The sequence below is a fragment of the Podarcis vaucheri genome (genome assembly GCF_965113315.1).
Source record: "Podarcis vaucheri genome assembly, chromosome: 7".
Lineage (NCBI taxonomy): Eukaryota > Metazoa > Chordata > Lepidosauria > Squamata > Lacertidae > Podarcis > Podarcis vaucheri.
Genome location: NC_138765.1, coordinates 16,077,045 through 16,084,955, shown reverse-complemented (window position 1 = coordinate 16,084,955; position 7,911 = coordinate 16,077,045).

The window sequence follows — 7,911 nt, the reverse complement described above, 5'->3', positions numbered from 1 at the left end:
CTTGTCTAGGTGCCTGGTAAGGGTGTGCAGGTACAACCAGTGACAAGACAGATACAACCAGTGACAAGACAGATCTGTGGAAGACGGGGTGAATCTTCCTGGATTGCTGACAGTTTTTCTACAAAGTCTTCTACTGCTGGAACCGACAGAGTGTTGGTTGGGTTTGAGAAGATTGTGAGGATGTTATCCATAACTGACAACACCACAGAGGCTGAATCCCACAGTGTTCCTTAAAAAGACTGCATCCAACATGAAAAAAGAGCTTTGTGTTACAATAGAAAAATATAGCATTTCTGGGAAAGCATGCACTCTCTATTTCCATAATTTCCTGCTCCTCACTGGACCAGTTCTTCCCAGTTGGAATCCTTGAGCACCTTTCCTTGGCCCATAAATACCTCCAAGTCAGCTTCTTCTTCCAAAGGTCACCTGCTGGTTCGTTTCTCCTTGGCTTTTGATCACTCTGTCATTATGAGGGCCTTCCTGAGGATATGCCTCTTCCATGAACAGATGGCTTTGACTACTGCCCAAGCTAAGCAATATAGAGGTATGGGAGCAGTGCAATGGTTGGGCAAGCCCCTTCTTTCTGGTCTGAAAGAAGCAGCAAAAAGAGGTGTTTCAGGCAGGAGGTGTGAGGACTCTGACAGGATCCTAGAGTCAAACAGCCTTCTTCCCAAAGCCTGGTAAGCAGTAACTAGACTTTGGGAAGGAGCCCTCATGTCCCCAGGAGCTGCCTCTGTGGCCCTTCTCCACTGGCAGGGAGAAATCAGGAAGCCTTCAAATCAAGGCATAACTCATGACAGCTTAATGAATTCCATGGCCATTCCAGCCAAATCAGGACTGTTGAGGGGTGGCCATTGAAATCAGCTTTAAGATAACTCTGCCTCCAAGGTGAATGGACTCTTGAACTGTAAGAAGAATATTACAACATTTACAACTCAAAATGGTCAGAGCTGGAGGCCATAGGGTTGGCGTAAAAGTCCAATGCCTTTTGAATATCACTTTTTGTATATATATTTTTAACAAGGTTAAGGTACCTGAAGAAACACATATCGTTAGGCCCAGCCAGTCTATTCCACCACCTATTCTAATTTCACTTATTTGAGAGATGTGTCCTGTCAAATATCTGTTTGCTTGCTATTTTGCATTAAAAACAAAACTCCGATGCTTTATATCAGGAAATAACTATTATCACCATTGCAAACTATTGATCTGAAGGACATGCATTTCAGAACCAACTTTTTATTTACTACAATCATTTATATTTATCATAATAAGCATAATGACACACTATAATACAGCCCTCTTTTCTCTGTGTCCTGCATCCCATTTCCCTCCATCAACAGCAAAAAAGGAAGAGACACGGATCCTGAGGCCTGACTCTCACCACTAGGCATCCATCTCCCCATCTAGCCCATTGCTGTGAATTCTTGAATTCACAAGAAGGAGGTTTATCCTGAACCATAATTACCAATCAAAGTGAGGCTGTTGTGAGATTTGTGAAGCATTATAACAGTTATTTCAGTTGGGAAAGCGATCTATTGCTCTAATTCCAAGCCTGGAAACCAAGCCTTATGTGAAATGGATGAGGGAGTTGGGTACACTTAGCCTGGGAAGGAGGCAACTGAGAGGATTTCTTTTCAAAGCCTTAGACATAGGACTGTGACAACTGATCTCAGGATTCTGTCCTGTCCTCAGTGCTATTCAACAGTTACATGAGAGTTTTGGGAGAGGAAGTGGCACAACAACTCAGTGAAGGTTGGTTTCTTGGATTGAGTTTAAGATAAAGGTGATGACAAAATAGTTTGCAAATATAATTTCATTCCGTAGGAAACTTTGTGTGTGAGTGTAAGTGAAAGAAGATTCTTAAACAGTGGCTGTATTTGTAGGATGAAAGAATGTGAGGAAGGGGAGATAGAGTGAAGCGCCAGAGAAACCAAAACTCCTAACAATACCTTGAAGAAGTCACAAGACAGAACTATACACAGTTATCTGGGCATAAGAACCATTGAAATCAGTGACGCTTACATCAAGGAAGACAGATATAGAATTGCAGTGTAATCCCTTTGAAATAAATGATTACTACTTCCACCAACAGGCAATGAGGGGGAATTGGAGGCTTAGTGTTGAAATTCAGGACTCAGGATCTGTGGTTCTTTCTTTTATGCTTTTGGTGGAGGTAAAGGGAAGCAAGGGGCAGAGAAAAAAGGGGTTCAGAATGTGTGCATTGTGGATTCTAAATACAAAGAACTCAGTAGTGTATCATTAAAGTAAGGTTACCAGACATCCCTGTTTCCTGGGGACAGTCCCTGGATTTACAAATCAGTCCCCTGACAAAAACCATCTATTTAATAGGAAGTTGAAAAGTGTCCCCGGATTCATTGAAAAAAATCTGGTAACCTTACATTAAAGAATAGTTAATTTTTCATTATGATCATTACAATGCAAAATAAATGGTTATGAAAAAAAAAATGCTGGTTCTTGGAACTGTTTCTTTCAGATACAAATGCAATTATTATTTATTGATTTGGCCAAGGACATTACTGTAATGAATATGGGGTTGCTCGTGCGTAAGTTACCGCCACTCCTGGCTAAGTTGGCTTGTAAAACCTTTCCTGTCTGGACAGCCCTTCACTTCGTGGCTGCCTCAGTCGCTAGCAGAATCTGTCAGTGGGTGTTTCTTAAACCTTTTTCAGCATAAAAGCTGTTTGACGCCAAGTCTCCTCCTACTCTCCCTGCGCGGAAGTCTTCTGCGCAGGGAGGGTGTGGGTAGTGGAGGACCCGTGCTCTCCCCGCTGGTGTCCAGCGAAGAGTCCTGGAGCCCTCTCGCCGATTCCCCCATCTGCCCCCCCTTTATCCCTGGTTGTGCTGATTTCCTTCCCCAGCTGAGCTGCCTCTCTCCCTGCTGGGTCCCTCTCCAGCATCACTGTATTGATATTTGTGGATGCGGAGAAAGCTTTTGACAACATTTCTTGGAGTTTTATGAAGAAGAATCTACATGGGATGGGGGTAGGCCAAGGCTTTGAGAATGGTATAGGTGCAATATATTCTCAGCAAAAGGCTAAATTAATTGTAAATAATGTGGTTACGGAAGAATTTAAAATAGAAAAAGGGACACAACAGGGATGCCCAATTTCCCCATTGCTTTTTATTTCAGTCCTGGAGGTTTTGCTGAACATGATTAGAAGGGACCAGCTGGTTAAAGGTGTACAGGTCGGAGTAAAACAGTACAAATTGAGAGCATTTGCAGATGATTTGGTACTTACATTACAAGAGCCAGACTCTAGTACAAAAAAGTGTTTTGGAATTAATTCAAGAGTTTGGTCAAGTTGCAGGATTTAAATTGAATAAGCTAAAAACTAAGGTATTAGAGAAAAATTTAACAGCTATTGAGAGGGAGAGGTTCCAGAATGAAACAGGTTTAACTGTGGTCAAGAAAGTGAAATACTTGGGGATTAACATGACAGCTAAAAAATGTCAACCTATTTAAAGATAAATATGAGAAATGCTGGGCAGAAGTAAAAAAAGACTTAGAAATATGGTCAAATTTGAAACTTTCATTGTTAGGCTGTATTGCTGTGATTAAAATGAATGTATTACCTAGAATGTTGTTTCTATTTCAAACATTGCAAATTGTGGACAAGATGGATTGTTTCAAGAAGTGGCAGAGAGACATTTCCAGATTTGTCTGGCAGGGCAAGAAACATAGAATAAAATTTAAGATATTAACTGATGCAAAGGAAAGAGGTGGATTTGCCCTGCCAGACTTAAAACTTTACTATGAATCAGCAGCTTTCTGCTGGTTGAAGGACTGGCTACTTCTTGAGAATACAGACATTTTGGATTTAGAAGGTTTTAACAATGTATTTGGATGGCATGCATATTTATGGTATGATAAGGTCAAAGCACATAAAGCATTTAAAAAATCATATTGTAAGGAAAGCATTGTTTAATGTTTGGATAAGATATAAGGATTTATTGGAAAATAAAACCCCAAGGTGGTTATCACCGATGGAAGCGAAAGCTTTGAAAAAGCTCAATATGGAGGCCAAATGGCCGAAATATTGGGAAATTCTGGAACAGGAAGGAGACAAATTGAAATTGCAGAGTTTTGAGAAACTGAAAGATAAAGTGAGAGATTGGCTCCATTATTATCAGATAATGGAGGTTTATAAACTGGACAGGAAAATTGGCTTCCAGGTGGAAAAGTCAAAATTAGAAACAGAGTTCTTGGAATCCAAAACAAAGAATTTGTTAAAGGTGTATAACTTGCTGTTGAAATGGAATACGCAGGATGAAACAGTTAAATCAGCTATGATTAAGTGGGCACAAGACATTGGTCATAACATTATGTTTGTTGACTGGGAACAGTTGTGGACCACCGGTATGAAATTTATGGCATGTAATGCCTTAAAAGAAAATATTATGAAAATGATTTATAGGTGGTACATGACCCCAGTCAAGCTTGCAAAAATCTACCACTTGCCTGATAATAAATGTTGGAAATGTACAGAGATTGAAGGTACCTTCTTTCACCTTTGGTGGACGTGCCCAAGGATTAAGGCTTTCTGGGAAATGATATATAATGAAATGAAAAAGGTATTTAAATATACCTTTCCTAAGAAACCAGAGGCCTTTCTTCTGGGCATGCCCGGCCAAATGGTGTTAAAGAAAGACAGAACATTTTTTATGTATGCTACAACAGCAGCAAGAATACTCATCGCAAAGTATTGGCAGACACAAGATCTACCCACCTTGGAAGAATGGCAGATGAAGGTGATAGACTATATGGGACTGGCAGAAATGACCGGCAGAATCCGAGACCAGGGAAAAAGACGGCGGAAGAAGAGTGGAAGAAATTTAAGAACTATCTTAAGAAACATTGTAAAGTTCAAGGCATTCTGTGCTTGGTTGGAGAATGTTCACGGTAAACGTATTGGCTGTCTCTTTACTGATCGGGGCAGGGAGTTCACTTTTCAGCAGTTTGAAGCTTTCCTGGCTGAGAAGGGAATCCAGCATGACTTGTCAACGCCTAGATCACCATGGATGAATGGGCTTGAGGAGCGAGCAAATCAAACGTTGCGGCAAGGAATGAAAACGTTGCATGATGCCAATCTCCCTGAAAAGTATTGGGGGGAGGCTCTGTCGAATTTTGCTTACACTTATAATCGCAGATTGTCATCACCTATTGGTTGTACCCCCTATGAGATGATGTTTGGTAAGAAACCCAACATCAAGCACATGAGAATCTTTGGTTGTGGGGTGTGGGCACACACCCCACAGAGCAACAAGCTTGGGAAGCGTGGGGCACATGGTTTGTTCATGGGGTACGAAAAAGGTGCATACAGGATATGGATGATTGACTCTAAGTCCATTAAGTTCACAAAGAGTGTTGAATACAATCCTAAATGGGGGGGAAATGTGGGAATTTTCCAGAGTTACCCAGAGGAGGATGAAGGTGATGTCAAGCAAGCAGCTAAAGCTGAGGAAGCTGAGGATGATGATCAGAGTTCGGATTCCAGTTCAGTGGGCGGCGCTGCTGCTGGTGTCAGTGACAGTGATGACACAGCAGTCTACAAGAGCGCAAAGGCCTCAGTCAGACCATCTGATGCGTCTGACAATGAACTGGAAGTACCACTGTTCACCATTGGTCGCTTTTCTCCTAAGAAGGAGGAGATGAGTCCAGAAGACTTGTGTCTAGTACGCAGATCTGAGAGGGCCACGAAGGGCAGACCTCCAAACAGATTTGCTGATGAGTTTGCTAAGACAGCAACTGCTGTTCTTAGTAGCTCAGAGAAGGAATAATAATAATAATAATAATAATAATAATAATAATAATAATAATAAAAAATTTTATTTATATCCCACCCTCCCCAGCCGAAGCCGGGCTCAGGGCGGCTAACAACACTAAAATAGTGCAACATTATAAAAACATCATAAGAATTAATTAAAATCAAAATTGATGGCAACCATAAACTAAAGTATTGTAAAGATTGCCAAAGGAGGGAGTCAGGCTGTGCCCTAACCAAAGGCCTGGTGGAACAGCTCTGTCTTGCAGGCCCTGCGGAAAGATGTCAAGTCCTGCAGGGCCCTTGTCTCTTGTGACAGAGCGTTCCACCAGGTTGGAGCCGCAGCCGAAAAAGCCCTGGCTCTAGTTGAGGCCAGCCTAACCTCTCTGTGGCCTGGGACCTTCAAGATGTTTTTATTTGAGGACCGTAAGTTCCTCTGTGGGGCATACCAGGAGAGGCGGTCCCGTAGATACGAGGGTCCTAGGCCGTATAGGGCTTTGAAGGTTAAAACCAGCACCTTAAACCTGATCCTGTACTCCACCGGGAGCCAGTGCAGGTGGTATAGCACCGGATGAATGTGATCCCGCAGCGAAGACCCCGTAAGGAGTCTCGCTGCGGCATTCTGCACCCGCTGGAGTTTCTGGGTCAGTCTCAAGGGCAGCCCCACGTAGAGCGAGTTACAATAATCCAGTCTGGAGGTGACCGTCGCGTGGATCACAGTGGCTAGGTCAGGGCGAGAGAGGTAAGGGGCCAACTGCTTAGCTTGGCGGAGATGAAAAAATGCTGCCTTTGTTATAGCTGCAATCTGCGCCTCCATGGAGAGGGAGGTATCGAAGATTACACCCAAACTCTTAACGGACGGTTCTGGCACTAATTGCACCCCCGCAAGAGATGGGAGTTGCCCCCTCAATCCCATATCGTCCCGTCCCGTCCCAGCCAGGGAACCTTCAAGCTACAAAGAGGTTCAGGAGTTGACTTCTAAAGATGCTGAGCCTTGGCTAAATGCCATGAAGGCTGAAGTTGATTCCTTGAACAGGAACCAAACTTGGGAACTGGTACCGGTAGTCCCAGGAATGAGACTGGTTGGCAGCAAATGGGTCTTCAAGGCCAAGACAGACCAGAATGGCAAGGTAGTCAGACACAAAGCCAGATTGGTTGCCAGAGGTTTTTCACAGGTACCAGGACAGGATTACCACGAGACCTACTCTCCCACAGTCAAATATGAGAGTATTTGGCTGATGCTCAAGATTGCTGCGGAGGAGAAACTGCATGTTTCAAATCATGACATTAATACAGCTTTTTTGTACGGGATTTTGGGGGAGGAGCTGTTTATGTTTCCACCTGATGGAATGCAGATACAGAAGGGAATGGTCTGTAAACTGCGGAAATCCTTATATGGTCTGAAGCAGAGTGCCAGTTGTTGGAACACAAAACTCACTGAGACATTGCTTTCTCTAGGTTTTCACCAGGGCAAAGCTGATCCATGTGTGTTTGTCAAGGAGGAGGGGCAAAACAAACTGTATTGTTTATGTTTTGTTGATGATCTTCTGATGTTTTGGAAGAATCAGGCTTTTTACCAAAGCACCCTAGCTCAGCTGAAGGAGCACTTTGACATGAAGGATCTTGGTGAGGTATCCAACTATCTTTCTCTGCAGGTGGAGAGGGACCAAGCAGGTAATTTTCTGGTACACCAAACACAGAAAATTGCTGATGTGTTAACCAGGTTGAATTTGGTTGATGCAAACCCAGCAGACACACCGATGGTGACAGGTTACCAGGTAGACAGTACTGCTGAAGCGTTTTCTGACACAACACTATACAGATGCATTCTAGGCAAGTTGAATTTCATTGCTAGATGCTCAAGACCTGACATAGCTGTAAGCTGTAACCTGCTTAGCAGACATGCCAACAATCCTACTGTTCAGGATTGGAAAGCTCTGAAGCGCATAGCCCGCTATTTGAAAGGGACTATGCACTACAGGCTGAGGTTCACCAGCCAGAAGACTGGAGGTCTTGAAATCTTTGCAGATGCAAGTTTTGGAAATGACACCACGGATGGTACAAGCATTTCTGGGGTATGCTACATGTACAACCACTGCCTGTTTGATTGGTTGTGCAAGAAGCA